We start from the raw sequence: 15,469 nt of genomic DNA, 5'->3' as shown, positions 1-15,469 counted from the left end.
GATCTCCCCTTTTAATCCCATTATTTCAACACCTGTTGGACAATGCATGAGTGATAATGAGCTCATTGATTAAATGCAATTAATGAATAGATTGCCACCTCTTGTTGTGTGTCGTCTGTGTTTCTGTGTTTCCGGCATTTCACATTGGAACACCTCATTCACCTTCCTTGTCTTCTCTCCGCCCTCCCTTTTAGGTAAGTTAAAGAGCTGCACCTGAGCCAGCCACTGATTGATTGATTGATTGATTGATTGATTGATTGATTGATTGATTGATTGATTGATTGATGCAGCACAACAGTCAAATAGTGGAGTGGAGTAGGGGAACAGCAAACAGCCAATAAAGCAGCCCGCCCGCTCGCCTGCCCGCCACAATGGACCTACCTGTGTACACTAGATGGATGTGATGGAATGTACTGTCGTCCCTACATTTCAAGAAGAAGTAAGAATTGCAGTTGCAACAAAGCCTTGCTTGCCTACAAAGAGAGCAGCAATTTGGATTTGTTACTATGTTACCTAGAAGAATAACAAACTGTGCAAGGATGGAGGTTGTAGGAGCAAGGAGAAGTTGTCTGTAAAGTTGGTGGATGCCTATTTTCCATTTTGCAGTCCCTTGTCTCCCTCTTGTGGCCTCCTGGAGGCAACTAGCTGTGCAAAAAAAAGACAGCCTGGCGGCCGGCTGTTGCAGTGTTGCCCTCTCAGGCAACACTGAGTGACTGACTGAGCCTCACCGTCTTATATAAAGTTCAGACGGAACTTTGCACGTGTCATAGTGGAGCCCTCAGGATTCCAGAGCCAGCTTTCTGACATCATAATGGGGCCTCAGAGATAAAAGCCTGGGCCCAGGCAGTGTTGGTCAGTGCTGCTCAGCAGGCAGCACTGGACTGGACTGGATTACAGCTGATACAAGGTGTGAAGGAACAAGGGGTGGCTGTGGGCATGCACTTGCTGCCGCTGCCAGTGTTTATCTGCATGGCAGCAGGGCATTTGGGCGTTGCCAGGAAGGCGTTTTTATGTAGATTCCTCCTCTTTCAGCACTGCATTGTGGTGCAAGCAAAAGAAGCAAATCCTGTCTGGCTTCCTCTCCGGCCTTTATTCACCTCCCGTGTAGCTGTGAGTGTGTGAGCCTGCAGGGCCCCATGGAATTGCCTAGAAGTAGGCTGAATCGCTGCAAGGGCTGAACAGCAGTATCGGGCAGGCTCGGGCAACGCGCGGCCCGTTCGGGTTATCGCTTCTCGGCCTTTTGGCTAAGATCAAGTGTAGTATCTGTTCTTATCAGTTTAATATCTGATACGTCCCCTATCTGGGGACCATATATTAAATGGATTTTTAGAACAGGGAGATGGAAATAGAGCTTGCTCTGTCCACTCCACGCATTGACCTGGTATTGCAGTATTTCCAGGACCGGTGCACCCTTTCCTTATGTGTTGACTAAAAGCAGATTCCAAAAGTGTTTTTTGTCTTTGCTATTGTTTCTGTCTTTCTGAAGGGATCTCCCCTTTTAATCCCATTATTTCAACACCTGTTGGACAATGCATGAGTGATAATGAGCTCATTGATTAAATGCAATTAATGAATAGATTGCCACCTCTTGTTGTGTGTCGTCTGTGTTTCTGTGTTTCCGGCATTTCACATTGGAACACCTCATTCACCTTCCTTGTCTTCTCTCCGCCCTCCCTTTTAGGTAAGTTAAAGAGCTGCACCTGAGCCAGCCACTGATTGATTGATTGATTGATTGATTGATTGATTGATTGATTGATTGATTGATTGATGCAGCACAACAGTCAAATAGTGGAGTGGAGTAGGGGAACAGCAAACAGCCAATAAAGCAGCCCGCCCGCTCGCCTGCCCGCCACAATGGACCTACCTGTGTACACTAGATGGATGTGATGGAATGTACTGTCGTCCCTACATTTCAAGAAGAAGTAAGAATTGCAGTTGCAACAAAGCCTTGCTTGCCTACAAAGAGAGCAGCAATTTGGATTTGTTACTATGTTACCTAGAAGAATAACAAACTGTGCAAGGATGGAGGTTGTAGGAGCAAGGAGAAGTTGTCTGTAAAGTTGGTGGATGCCTATTTTCCATTTTGCAGTCCCTTGTCTCCCTCTTGTGGCCTCCTGGAGGCAACTAGCTGTGCAAAAAAAAGACAGCCTGGCGGCCGGCTGTTGCAGTGTTGCCCTCTCAGGCAACACTGAGTGACTGACTGAGCCTCACCGTCTTATATAAAGTTCAGACGGAACTTTGCACGTGTCATAGTGGAGCCCTCAGGATTCCAGAGCCAGCTTTCTGACATCATAATGGGGCCTCAGAGATAAAAGCCTGGGCCCAGGCAGTGTTGGTCAGTGCTGCTCAGCAGGCAGCACTGGACTGGACTGGATTACAGCTGATACAAGGTGTGAAGGAACAAGGGGTGGCTGTGGGCATGCACTTGCTGCCGCTGCCAGTGTTTATCTGCATGGCAGCAGGGCATTTGGGCGTTGCCAGGAAGGCGTTTTTATGTAGATTCCTCCTCTTTCAGCACTGCATTGTGGTGCAAGCAAAAGAAGCAAATCCTGTCTGGCTTCCTCTCCGGCCTTTATTCACCTCCCGTGTAGCTGTGAGTGTGTGAGCCTGCAGGGCCCCATGGAATTGCCTAGAAGTAGGCTGAATCGCTGCAAGGGCTGAACAGCAGTATCGGGCAGGCTCGGGCAACGCGCGGCCCGTTCGGGTTATCGCTTCTCGGCCTTTTGGCTAAGATCAAGTGTAGTATCTGTTCTTATCAGTTTAATATCTGATACGTCCCCTATCTGGGGACCATATATTAAATGGATTTTTAGAACAGGGAGATGGAAATAGAGCTTGCTCTGTCCACTCCACGCATTGACCTGGTATTGCAGTATTTCCAGGACCGGTGCACCCTTTCCTTATGTGTTGACTAAAAGCAGATTCCAAAAGTGTTTTTTGTCTTTGCTATTGTTTCTGTCTTTCTGAAGGGATCTCCCCTTTTAATCCCATTATTTCAACACCTGTTGGACAATGCATGAGTGATAATGAGCTCATTGATTAAATGCAATTAATGAATAGATTGCCACCTCTTGTTGTGTGTCGTCTGTGTTTCTGTGTTTCCGGCATTTCACATTGGAACACCTCATTCACCTTCCTTGTCTTCTCTCCGCCCTCCCTTTTAGGTAAGTTAAAGAGCTGCACCTGAGCCAGCCACTGATTGATTGATTGATTGATTGATTGATTGATTGATTGATTGATGCAGCACAACAGTCAAATAGTGGAGTGGAGTAGGGGAACAGCAAACAGCCAATAAAGCAGCCCGCCCGCTCGCCTGCCCGCCACAATGGACCTACCTGTGTACACTAGATGGATGTGATGGAATGTACTGTCGTCCCTACATTTCAAGAAGAAGTAAGAATTGCAGTTGCAACAAAGCCTTGCTTGCCTACAAAGAGAGCAGCAATTTGGATTTGTTACTATGTTACCTAGAAGAATAACAAACTGTGCAAGGATGGAGGTTGTAGGAGCAAGGAGAAGTTGTCTGTAAAGTTGGTGGATGCCTATTTTCCATTTTGCAGTCCCTTGTCTCCCTCTTGTGGCCTCCTGGAGGCAACTAGCTGTGCAAAAAAAAGACAGCCTGGCGGCCGGCTGTTGCAGTGTTGCCCTCTCAGGCAACACTGAGTGACTGACTGAGCCTCACCGTCTTATATAAAGTTCAGACGGAACTTTGCACGTGTCATAGTGGAGCCCTCAGGATTCCAGAGCCAGCTTTCTGACATCATAATGGGGCCTCAGAGATAAAAGCCTGGGCCCAGGCAGTGTTGGTCAGTGCTGCTCAGCAGGCAGCACTGGACTGGACTGGATTACAGCTGATACAAGGTGTGAAGGAACAAGGGGTGGCTGTGGGCATGCACTTGCTGCCGCTGCCAGTGTTTATCTGCATGGCAGCAGGGCATTTGGGCGTTGCCAGGAAGGCGTTTTTATGTAGATTCCTCCTCTTTCAGCACTGCATTGTGGTGCAAGCAAAAGAAGCAAATCCTGTCTGGCTTCCTCTCCGGCCTTTATTCACCTCCCGTGTAGCTGTGAGTGTGTGAGCCTGCAGGGCCCCATGGAATTGCCTAGAAGTAGGCTGAATCGCTGCAAGGGCTGAACAGCAGTATCGGGCAGGCTCGGGCAACGCGCGGCCCGTTCGGGTTATCGCTTCTCGGCCTTTTGGCTAAGATCAAGTGTAGTATCTGTTCTTATCAGTTTAATATCTGATACGTCCCCTATCTGGGGACCATATATTAAATGGATTTTTAGAACAGGGAGATGGAAATAGAGCTTGCTCTGTCCACTCCACGCATTGACCTGGTATTGCAGTATTTCCAGGACCGGTGCACCCTTTCCTTATGTGTTGACTAAAAGCAGATTCCAAAAGTGTTTTTTGTCTTTGCTATTGTTTCTGTCTTTCTGAAGGGATCTCCCCTTTTAATCCCATTATTTCAACACCTGTTGGACAATGCATGAGTGATAATGAGCTCATTGATTAAATGCAATTAATGAATAGATTGCCACCTCTTGTTGTGTGTCGTCTGTGTTTCTGTGTTTCCGGCATTTCACATTGGAACACCTCATTCACCTTCCTTGTCTTCTCTCCGCCCTCCCTTTTAGGTAAGTTAAAGAGCTGCACCTGAGCCAGCCACTGATTGATTGATTGATTGATTGATTGATTGATTGATTGATTGATTGATTGATTGATTGATTGATTGATTGATGCAGCACAACAGTCAAATAGTGGAGTGGAGTAGGGGAACAGCAAACAGCCAATAAAGCAGCCCGCCCGCTCGCCTGCCCGCCACAATGGACCTACCTGTGTACACTAGATGGATGTGATGGAATGTACTGTCGTCCCTACATTTCAAGAAGAAGTAAGAATTGCAGTTGCAACAAAGCCTTGCTTGCCTACAAAGAGAGCAGCAATTTGGATTTGTTACTATGTTACCTAGAAGAATAACAAACTGTGCAAGGATGGAGGTTGTAGGAGCAAGGAGAAGTTGTCTGTAAAGTTGGTGGATGCCTATTTTCCATTTTGCAGTCCCTTGTCTCCCTCTTGTGGCCTCCTGGAGGCAACTAGCTGTGCAAAAAAAAGACAGCCTGGCGGCCGGCTGTTGCAGTGTTGCCCTCTCAGGCAACACTGAGTGACTGACTGAGCCTCACCGTCTTATATAAAGTTCAGACGGAACTTTGCACGTGTCATAGTGGAGCCCTCAGGATTCCAGAGCCAGCTTTCTGACATCATAATGGGGCCTCAGAGATAAAAGCCTGGGCCCAGGCAGTGTTGGTCAGTGCTGCTCAGCAGGCAGCACTGGACTGGACTGGATTACAGCTGATACAAGGTGTGAAGGAACAAGGGGTGGCTGTGGGCATGCACTTGCTGCCGCTGCCAGTGTTTATCTGCATGGCAGCAGGGCATTTGGGCGTTGCCAGGAAGGCGTTTTTATGTAGATTCCTCCTCTTTCAGCACTGCATTGTGGTGCAAGCAAAAGAAGCAAATCCTGTCTGGCTTCCTCTCCGGCCTTTATTCACCTCCCGTGTAGCTGTGAGTGTGTGAGCCTGCAGGGCCCCATGGAATTGCCTAGAAGTAGGCTGAATCGCTGCAAGGGCTGAACAGCAGTATCGGGCAGGCTCGGGCAACGCGCGGCCCGTTCGGGTTATCGCTTCTCGGCCTTTTGGCTAAGATCAAGTGTAGTATCTGTTCTTATCAGTTTAATATCTGATACGTCCCCTATCTGGGGACCATATATTAAATGGATTTTTAGAACAGGGAGATGGAAATAGAGCTTGCTCTGTCCACTCCACGCATTGACCTGGTATTGCAGTATTTCCAGGACCGGTGCACCCTTTCCTTATGTGTTGACTAAAAGCAGATTCCAAAAGTGTTTTTTGTCTTTGCTATTGTTTCTGTCTTTCTGAAGGGATCTCCCCTTTTAATCCCATTATTTCAACACCTGTTGGACAATGCATGAGTGATAATGAGCTCATTGATTAAATGCAATTAATGAATAGATTGCCACCTCTTGTTGTGTGTCGTCTGTGTTTCTGTGTTTCCGGCATTTCACATTGGAACACCTCATTCACCTTCCTTGTCTTCTCTCCGCCCTCCCTTTTAGGTAAGTTAAAGAGCTGCACCTGAGCCAGCCACTGATTGATTGATTGATTGATTGATTGATTGATTGATTGATTGATTGATTGATGCAGCACAACAGTCAAATAGTGGAGTGGAGTAGGGGAACAGCAAACAGCCAATAAAGCAGCCCGCCCGCTCGCCTGCCCGCCACAATGGACCTACCTGTGTACACTAGATGGATGTGATGGAATGTACTGTCGTCCCTACATTTCAAGAAGAAGTAAGAATTGCAGTTGCAACAAAGCCTTGCTTGCCTACAAAGAGAGCAGCAATTTGGATTTGTTACTATGTTACCTAGAAGAATAACAAACTGTGCAAGGATGGAGGTTGTAGGAGCAAGGAGAAGTTGTCTGTAAAGTTGGTGGATGCCTATTTTCCATTTTGCAGTCCCTTGTCTCCCTCTTGTGGCCTCCTGGAGGCAACTAGCTGTGCAAAAAAAAGACAGCCTGGCGGCCGGCTGTTGCAGTGTTGCCCTCTCAGGCAACACTGAGTGACTGACTGAGCCTCACCGTCTTATATAAAGTTCAGACGGAACTTTGCACGTGTCATAGTGGAGCCCTCAGGATTCCAGAGCCAGCTTTCTGACATCATAATGGGGCCTCAGAGATAAAAGCCTGGGCCCAGGCAGTGTTGGTCAGTGCTGCTCAGCAGGCAGCACTGGACTGGACTGGATTACAGCTGATACAAGGTGTGAAGGAACAAGGGGTGGCTGTGGGCATGCACTTGCTGCCGCTGCCAGTGTTTATCTGCATGGCAGCAGGGCATTTGGGCGTTGCCAGGAAGGCGTTTTTATGTAGATTCCTCCTCTTTCAGCACTGCATTGTGGTGCAAGCAAAAGAAGCAAATCCTGTCTGGCTTCCTCTCCGGCCTTTATTCACCTCCCGTGTAGCTGTGAGTGTGTGAGCCTGCAGGGCCCCATGGAATTGCCTAGAAGTAGGCTGAATCGCTGCAAGGGCTGAACAGCAGTATCGGGCAGGCTCGGGCAACGCGCGGCCCGTTCGGGTTATCGCTTCTCGGCCTTTTGGCTAAGATCAAGTGTAGTATCTGTTCTTATCAGTTTAATATCTGATACGTCCCCTATCTGGGGACCATATATTAAATGGATTTTTAGAACAGGGAGATGGAAATAGAGCTTGCTCTGTCCACTCCACGCATTGACCTGGTATTGCAGTATTTCCAGGACCGGTGCACCCTTTCCTTATGTGTTGACTAAAAGCAGATTCCAAAAGTGTTTTTTGTCTTTGCTATTGTTTCTGTCTTTCTGAAGGGATCTCCCCTTTTAATCCCATTATTTCAACACCTGTTGGACAATGCATGAGTGATAATGAGCTCATTGATTAAATGCAATTAATGAATAGATTGCCACCTCTTGTTGTGTGTCGTCTGTGTTTCTGTGTTTCCGGCATTTCACATTGGAACACCTCATTCACCTTCCTTGTCTTCTCTCCGCCCTCCCTTTTAGGTAAGTTAAAGAGCTGCACCTGAGCCAGCCACTGATTGATTGATTGATTGATTGATTGATTGATTGATTGATTGATGCAGCACAACAGTCAAATAGTGGAGTGGAGTAGGGGAACAGCAAACAGCCAATAAAGCAGCCCGCCCGCTCGCCTGCCCGCCACAATGGACCTACCTGTGTACACTAGATGGATGTGATGGAATGTACTGTCGTCCCTACATTTCAAGAAGAAGTAAGAATTGCAGTTGCAACAAAGCCTTGCTTGCCTACAAAGAGATCAGCAATTTGGATTTGTTACTATGTTACCTAGAAGAATAACAAACTGTGCAAGGATGGAGGTTGTAGGAGCAAGGAGAAGTTGTCTGTAAAGTTGGTGGATGCCTATTTTCCATTTTGCAGTCCCTTGTCTCCCTCTTGTGGCTTCCTGGAGGCAACTAGCTGTGCAAAAAAAAGACAGCCTGGCGGCCGGCTGTTGCAGTGTTGCCCTCTCAGGCAACACTGAGTGACTGACTGAGCCTCACCGTCTTATATAAAGTTCAGACGGAACTTTGCACGTGTCATAGTGGAGCCCTCAGGATTCCAGAGCCAGCTTTCTGACATCATAATGGGGCCTCAGAGATAAAAGCCTGGGCCCAGGCAGTGTTGGTCAGTGCTGCTCAGCAGGCAGCACTGGACTGGACTGGATTACAGCTGATACAAGGTGTGAAGGAACAAGGGGTGGCTGTGGGCATGCACTTGCTGCCGCTGCCAGTGTTTATCTGCATGGCAGCAGGGCATTTGGGCGTTGCCAGGAAGGCGTTTTTATGTAGATTCCTCCTCTTTCAGCACTGCATTGTGGTGCAAGCAAAAGAAGCAAATCCTGTCTGGCTTCCTCTCCGGCCTTTATTCACCTCCCGTGTAGCTGTGAGTGTGTGAGCCTGCAGGGCCCCATGGAATTGCCTAGAAGTAGGCTGAATCGCTGCAAGGGCTGAACAGCAGTATCGGGCAGGCTCGGGCAACGCGCGGCCCGTTCGGGTTATCGCTTCTCGGCCTTTTGGCTAAGATCAAGTGTAGTATCTGTTCTTATCAGTTTAATATCTGATACGTCCCCTATCTGGGGACCATATATTAAATGGATTTTTAGAACAGGGAGATGGAAATAGAGCTTGCTCTGTCCACTCCACGCATTGACCTGGTATTGCAGTATTTCCAGGACCGGTGCACCCTTTCCTTATGTGTTGACTAAAAGCAGATTCCAAAAGTGTTTTTTGTCTTTGCTATTGTTTCTGTCTTTCTGAAGGGATCTCCCCTTTTAATCCCATTATTTCAACACCTGTTGGAAAATGCATGAGTGATAATGAGCTCATTGATTAAATGCAATTAATGAATAGATTGCCACCTCTTGTTGTGTGTCGTCTGTGTTTCTGTGTTTCCGGCATTTCACATTGGAACACCTCATTCACCTTCCTTGTCTTCTCTCCGCCCTCCCTTTTAGGTAAGTTAAAGAGCTGCACCTGAGCCAGCCACTGATTGATTGATTGATTGATTGATTGATTGATTGATTGATTGATTGATTGATTGATTGATTGATTGATTGATGCAGCACAACAGTCAAATAGTGGAGTGGAGTAGGGGAACAGCAAACAGCCAATAAAGCAGCCCGCCCGCTCGCCTGCCCGCCACAATGGACCTACCTGTGTACACTAGATGGATGTGATGGAATGTACTGTCGTCCCTACATTTCAAGAAGAAGTAAGAATTGCAGTTGCAACAAAGCCTTGCTTGCCTACAAAGAGAGCAGCAATTTGGATTTGTTACTATGTTACCTAGAAGAATAACAAACTGTGCAAGGATGGAGGTTGTAGGAGCAAGGAGAAGTTGTCTGTAAAGTTGGTGGATGCCTATTTTCCATTTTGCAGTCCCTTGTCTCCCTCTTGTGGCCTCCTGGAGGCAACTAGCTGTGCAAAAAAAAGACAGCCTGGCGGCCGGCTGTTGCAGTGTTGCCCTCTCAGGCAACACTGAGTGACTGACTGAGCCTCACCGTCTTATATAAAGTTCAGACGGTACTTTGCACGTGTCATAGTGGAGCCCTCAGGATTCCAGAGCCAGCTTTCTGACATAATAATGGGGCCTCAGAGATAAAAGCCTGGGCCCAGGCAGTGTTGGTCAGTGCTGCTCAGCAGGCAGCACTGGACTGGACTGGATTACAGCTGATACAAGGTGTGAAGGAACAAGGGGTGGCTGTGGGCATGCACTTGCTGCCGCTGCCAGTGTTTATCTGCATGGCAGCAGGGCATTTGGGCGTTGCCAGGAAGGCGTTTTTATGTAGATTCCTCCTCTTTCAGCACTGCATTGTGGTGCAAGCAAAAGAAGCAAATCCTGTCTGGCTTCCTCTCCGGCCTTTATTCACCTCCCGTGTAGCTGTGAGTGTGTGAGCCTGCAGGGCCCCATGGAATTGCCTAGAAGTAGGCTGAATCGCTGCAAGGGCTGAACAGCAGTATCGGGCAGGCTCGGGCAACGCGCGGCCCGTTCGGGTTATCGCTTCTCGGCCTTTTGGCTAAGATCAAGTGTAGTATCTGTTCTTATCAGTTTAATATCTGATACGTCCCCTATCTGGGGACCATATATTAAATGGATTTTTAGAACAGGGAGATGGAAATAGAGCTTGCTCTGTCCACTCCACGCATTGACCTGGTATTGCAGTATTTCCAGGACCGGTGCACCCTTTCCTTATGTGTTGACTAAAAGCAGATTCCAAAAGTGTTTTTTGTCTTTGCTATTGTTTCTGTCTTTCTGAAGGGATCTCCCCTTTTAATCCCATTATTTCAACACCTGTTGGACAATGCATGAGTGATAATGAGCTCATTGATTAAATGCAATTAATGAATAGATTGCCACCTCTTGTTGTGTGTCGTCTGTGTTTCTGTGTTTCCGGCATTTCACATTGGAACACCTCATTCACCTTCCTTGTCTTCTCTCCGCCCTCCCTTTTAGGTAAGTTAAAGAGCTGCACCTGAGCCAGCCACTGATTGATTGATTGATTGATTGATTGATTGATTGATTGATTGATTGATTGATTGATTGATGCAGCACAACAGTCAAATAGTGGAGTGGAGTAGGGGAACAGCAAACAGCCAATAAAGCAGCCCGCCCGCTCGCCTGCCCGCCACAATGGACCTACCTGTGTACACTAGATGGATGTGATGGAATGTACTGTCGTCCCTACATTTCAAGAAGAAGTAAGAATTGCAGTTGCAACAAAGCCTTGCTTGCCTACAAAGAGAGCAGCAATTTGGATTTGTTACTATGTTACCTAGAAGAATAACAAACTGTGCAAGGATGGAGGTTGTAGGAGCAAGGAGAAGTTGTCTGTAAAGTTGGTGGATGCCTATTTTCCATTTTGCAGTCCCTTGTCTCCCTCTTGTGGCCTCCTGGAGGCAACTAGCTGTGCAAAAAAAAGACAGCCTGGCGGCCGGCTGTTGCAGTGTTGCCCTCTCAGGCAACACTGAGTGACTGACTGAGCCTCACCGTCTTATATAAAGTTCAGACGGAACTTTGCACGTGTCATAGTGGAGCCCTCAGGATTCCAGAGCCAGCTTTCTGACATCATAATGGGGCCTCAGAGATAAAAGCCTGGGCCCAGGCAGTGTTGGTCAGTGCTGCTCAGCAGGCAGCACTGGACTGGACTGGATTACAGCTGATACAAGGTGTGAAGGAACAAGGGGTGGCTGTGGGCATGCACTTGCTGCCGCTGCCAGTGTTTATCTGCATGGCAGCAGGGCATTTGGGCGTTGCCAGGAAGGCGTTTTTATGTAGATTCCTCCTCTTTCAGCACTGCATTGTGGTGCAAGCAAAAGAAACAAATCCTGTCTGGCTTCCTCTCCGGCCTTTATTCACCTCCCGTGTAGCTGTGAGTGTGTGAGCCTGCAGGGCCCCATGGAATTGCCTAGAAGTAGGCTGAATCGCTGCAAGGGCTGAACAGCAGTATCGGGCAGGCTCGGGCAACGCGCGGCCCGTTCGGGTTATCGCTTCTCGGCCTTTTGGCTAAGATCAAGTGTAGTATCTGTTCTTATCAGTTTAATATCTGATACGTCCCCTATCTGGGGACCATATATTAAATGGATTTTTAGAACAGGGAGATGGAAATAGAGCTTGCTCTGTCCACTCCACGCATTGACCTGGTATTGCAGTATTTCCAGGACCGGTGCACCCTTTCCTTATGTGTTGACTAAAAGCAGATTCCAAAAGTGTTTTTTGTCTTTGCTATTGTTTCTGTCTTTCTGAAGGGATCTCCCCTTTTAATCCCATTATTTCAACACCTGTTGGACAATGCATGAGTGATAATGAGCTCATTGATTAAATGCAATTAATGAATAGATTGCCACCTCTTGTTGTGTGTCGTCTGTGTTTCTGTGTTTCCGGCATTTCACATTGGAACACCTCATTCACCTTCCTTGTCTTCTCTCCGCCCTCCCTTTTAGGTAAGTTAAAGAGCTGCACCTGAGCCAGCCACTGATTGATTGATTGATTGATTGATTGATTGATTGATTGATTGATGCAGCACAACAGTCAAATAGTGGAGTGGAGTAGGGGAACAGCAAACAGCCAATAAAGCAGCCCGCCCGCTCGCCTGCCCGCCACAATGGACCTACCTGTGTACACTAGATGGATGTGATGGAATGTACTGTTGTCCCTACATTTCAAGAAGAAGTAAGAATTGCAGTTGCAACAAAGCCTTGCTTGCCTACAAAGAGAGCAGCAATTTGGATTTGTTACTATGTTACCTAGAAGAATAACAAACTGTGCAAGGATGGAGGTTGTAGGAGCAAGGAGAAGTTGTCTGTAAAGTTGGTGGATGCCTATTTTCCATTTTGCAGTCCCTTGTCTCCCTCTTGTGGCCTCCTGGAGGCAACTAGCTGTGCAAAAAAAAGACAGCCTGGCGGCCGGCTGTTGCAGTGTTGCCCTCTCAGGCAACACTGAGTGACTGACTGAGCCTCACCGTCTTATATAAAGTTCAGACGGTACTTTGCACGTGTCATAGTGGAGCCCTCAGGATTCCAGAGCCAGCTTTCTGACATCATAATGGGGCCTCAGAGATAAAAGCCTGGGCCCAGGCAGTGTTGGTCAGTGCTGCTCAGCAGGCAGCACTGGACTGGACTGGATTACAGCTGATACAAGGTGTGAAGGAACAAGGGGTGGCTGTGGGCATGCACTTGCTGCCGCTGCCAGTGTTTATCTGCATGGCAGCAGGGCATTTGGGCGTTGCCAGGAAGGCGTTTTTATGTAGATTCCTCCTCTTTCAGCACTGCATTGTGGTGCAAGCAAAAGAAGCAAATCCTGTCTGGCTTCCTCTCCGGCCTTTATTCACCTCCCGTGTAGCTGTGAGTGTGTGAGCCTGCAGGGCCCCATGGAATTGCCTAGAAGTAGGCTGAATCGCTGCAAGGGCTGAACAGCAGTATCGGGCAGGCTCGGGCAACGCGCGGCCCGTTCGGGTTATCGCTTCTCGGCCTTTTGGCTAAGATCAAGTGTAGTATCTGTTCTTATCAGTTTAATATCTGATACGTCCCCTATCTGGGGACCATATATTAAATGGATTTTTAGAACAGGGAGATGGAAATAGAGCTTGCTCTGTCCACTCCACGCATTGACCTGGTATTGCAGTATTTCCAGGACCGGTGCACCCTTTCCTTATGTGTTGACTAAAAGCAGATTCCAAAAGTGTTTTTTGTCTTTGCTATTGTTTCTGTCTTTCTGAAGGGATCTCCCCTTTTAATCCCATTATTTCAACACCTGTTGGACAATGCATGAGTGATAATGAGCTCATTGATTAAATGCAATTAATGAATAGATTGCCACCTCTTGTTGTGTGTCGTCTGTGTTTCTGTGTTTCCGGCATTTCACATTGGAACACCTCATTCACCTTCCTTGTCTTCTCTCCGCCCTCCCTTTTAGGTAAGTTAAAGAGCTGCACCTGAGCCAGCCACTGATTGATTGATTGATTGATTGATTGATTGATTGATTGATTGATTGATTGATGCAGCACAACAGTCAAATAGTGGAGTGGAGTAGGGGAACAGCAAACAGCCAATAAAGCAGCCCGCCCGCTCGCCTGCCCGCCACAATGGACCTACCTGTGTACACTAGATGGATGTGATGGAATGTACTGTTGTCCCTACATTTCAAGAAGAAGTAAGAATTGCAGTTGCAACAAAGCCTTGCTTGCCTACAAAGAGAGCAGCAATTTGGATTTGTTACTATGTTACCTAGAAGAATAACAAACTGTGCAAGGATGGAGGTTGTAGGAGCAAGGAGAAGTTGTCTGTAAAGTTGGTGGATGCCTATTTTCCATTTTGCAGTCCCTTGTCTCCCTCTTGTGGCCTCCTGGAGGCAACTAGCTGTGCAAAAAAAAGACAGCCTGGCGGCCGGCTGTTGCAGTGTTGCCCTCTCAGGCAACACTGAGTGACTGACTGAGCCTCACCGTCTTATATAAAGTTCAGACGGTACTTTGCACGTGTCATAGTGGAGCCCTCAGGATTCCAGAGCCAGCTTTCTGACATCATAATGGGGCCTCAGAGATAAAAGCCTGGGCCCAGGCAGTGTTGGTCAGTGCTGCTCAGCAGGCAGCACTGGACTGGACTGGATTACAGCTGATACAAGGTGTGAAGGAACAAGGGGTGGCTGTGGGCATGCACTTGCTGCCGCTGCCAGTGTTTATCTGCATGGCAGCAGGGCATTTGGGCGTTGCCAGGAAGGCGTTTTTATGTAGATTCCTCCTCTTTCAGCACTGCATTGTGGTGCAAGCAAAAGAAGCAAATCCTGTCTGGCTTCCTCTCCGGCCTTTATTCACCTCCCGTGTAGCTGTGAGTGTGTGAGCCTGCAGGGCCCCATGGAATTGCCTAGAAGTAGGCTGAATCGCTGCAAGGGCTGAACAGCAGTATCGGGCAGGCTCGGGCAACGCGCGGCCCGTTCGGGTTATCGCTTCTCGGCCTTTTGGCTAAGATCAAGTGTAGTATCTGTTCTTATCAGTTTAATATCTGATACGTCCCCTATCTGGGGACCATATATTAAATGGATTTTTAGAACAGGGAGATGGAAATAGAGCTTGCTCTGTCCACTCCACGCATTGACCTGGTATTGCAGTATTTCCAGGACCGGTGCACCCTTTCCTTATGTGTTGACTAAAAGCAGATTCCAAAAGTGTTTTTTGTCTTTGCTATTGTTTCTGTCTTTCTGAAGGGATCTCCCCTTTTAATCCCATTATTTCAACACCTGTTGGACAATGCATGAGTGATAATGAGCTCATTGATTAAATGCAATTAATGAATAGATTGCCACCTCTTGTTGTGTGTCGTCTGTGTTTCTGTGTTTCCGGCATTTCACATTGGAACACCTCATTCACCTTCCTTGTCTTCTCTCCGCCCTCCCTTTTAGGTAAGTTAAAGAGCTGCACCTGAGCCAGCCACTGATTGATTGATTGATTGATTGATTGATTGATTGATTGATTGATTGATTGATGCAGCACAACAGTCAAATAGTGGAGTGGAGTAGGGGAACAGCAAACAGCCAATAAAGCAGCCCGCCCGCTCGCCTGCCCGCCACAATGGACCTACCTGTGTACACTAGATGGATGTGATGGAATGTACTGTCGTCCCTACATTTCAAGAAGAAGTAAGAATTGCAGTTGCAACAAAGCCTTGCTTGCCTACAAAGAGAGCAGCAATTTGGATTTGTTACTATGTTACCTAGAAGAATAACAAACTGTGCAAGGATGGAGGTTGTAGGAGCAAGGAGAAGTTGTCTGTAAAGTTGGTGGATGCCTATTTTCCATTTTGCAGTCCCTTGTCTCCCTCTTGTGGCCTCCTGGAGGCAACTAGCTGTGC

General features: G+C 47.6%; 10 non-coding genes across 10 annotated transcripts; all 10 read left to right on the top strand.

The window, feature by feature from the left end:
- The first annotated feature begins 1,224 nt into the window (after window positions 1-1,224).
- LOC142735411 (U2 spliceosomal RNA) lies at window positions 1,225-1,415 on the top strand. The gene has a single exon (XR_012880495.1). It is a non-coding gene; the product is annotated as a U2 spliceosomal RNA (small nuclear RNA).
- A 1,292-nt stretch (window positions 1,416-2,707) lies between these two features.
- Window positions 2,708-2,898, top strand: LOC142735410 (U2 spliceosomal RNA). The gene has a single exon (XR_012880494.1). It is a non-coding gene; the product is annotated as a U2 spliceosomal RNA (small nuclear RNA).
- Window positions 2,899-4,178: 1,280 nt separating this feature from the next.
- Window positions 4,179-4,369, top strand: LOC142735409 (U2 spliceosomal RNA). The gene has a single exon (XR_012880493.1). It is a non-coding gene; the product is annotated as a U2 spliceosomal RNA (small nuclear RNA).
- A 1,308-nt stretch (window positions 4,370-5,677) lies between these two features.
- On the top strand, window positions 5,678-5,868 carry LOC142735407 (U2 spliceosomal RNA). The gene has a single exon (XR_012880492.1). It is a non-coding gene; the product is annotated as a U2 spliceosomal RNA (small nuclear RNA).
- A 1,288-nt stretch (window positions 5,869-7,156) lies between these two features.
- LOC142735406 (U2 spliceosomal RNA) lies at window positions 7,157-7,347 on the top strand. Its single transcript, XR_012880491.1, has one exon. It is a non-coding gene; the product is annotated as a U2 spliceosomal RNA (small nuclear RNA).
- Window positions 7,348-8,627: 1,280 nt separating this feature from the next.
- Window positions 8,628-8,818, top strand: LOC142735405 (U2 spliceosomal RNA). The gene has a single exon (XR_012880490.1). It is a non-coding gene; the product is annotated as a U2 spliceosomal RNA (small nuclear RNA).
- A 1,308-nt stretch (window positions 8,819-10,126) lies between these two features.
- LOC142735403 (U2 spliceosomal RNA) lies at window positions 10,127-10,317 on the top strand. Its single transcript, XR_012880488.1, has one exon. It is a non-coding gene; the product is annotated as a U2 spliceosomal RNA (small nuclear RNA).
- Window positions 10,318-11,613: 1,296 nt separating this feature from the next.
- On the top strand, window positions 11,614-11,804 carry LOC142735402 (U2 spliceosomal RNA). Its single transcript, XR_012880487.1, has one exon. It is a non-coding gene; the product is annotated as a U2 spliceosomal RNA (small nuclear RNA).
- Window positions 11,805-13,084: 1,280 nt separating this feature from the next.
- On the top strand, window positions 13,085-13,275 carry LOC142735401 (U2 spliceosomal RNA). The gene has a single exon (XR_012880486.1). It is a non-coding gene; the product is annotated as a U2 spliceosomal RNA (small nuclear RNA).
- A 1,288-nt stretch (window positions 13,276-14,563) lies between these two features.
- Window positions 14,564-14,754, top strand: LOC142735400 (U2 spliceosomal RNA). The gene has a single exon (XR_012880485.1). It is a non-coding gene; the product is annotated as a U2 spliceosomal RNA (small nuclear RNA).
- The last annotated feature ends 715 nt before the right edge of the window (window positions 14,755-15,469 follow it).

This window comes from Rhinoderma darwinii, unplaced genomic scaffold (genome assembly GCF_050947455.1).
Source record: "Rhinoderma darwinii isolate aRhiDar2 unplaced genomic scaffold, aRhiDar2.hap1 Scaffold_999, whole genome shotgun sequence".
Lineage (NCBI taxonomy): Eukaryota > Metazoa > Chordata > Amphibia > Anura > Rhinodermatidae > Rhinoderma > Rhinoderma darwinii.
The sequence above is the reverse complement of the archived record's forward strand: the minus strand, read 5'-3'. Positions and strand labels throughout refer to the sequence as shown.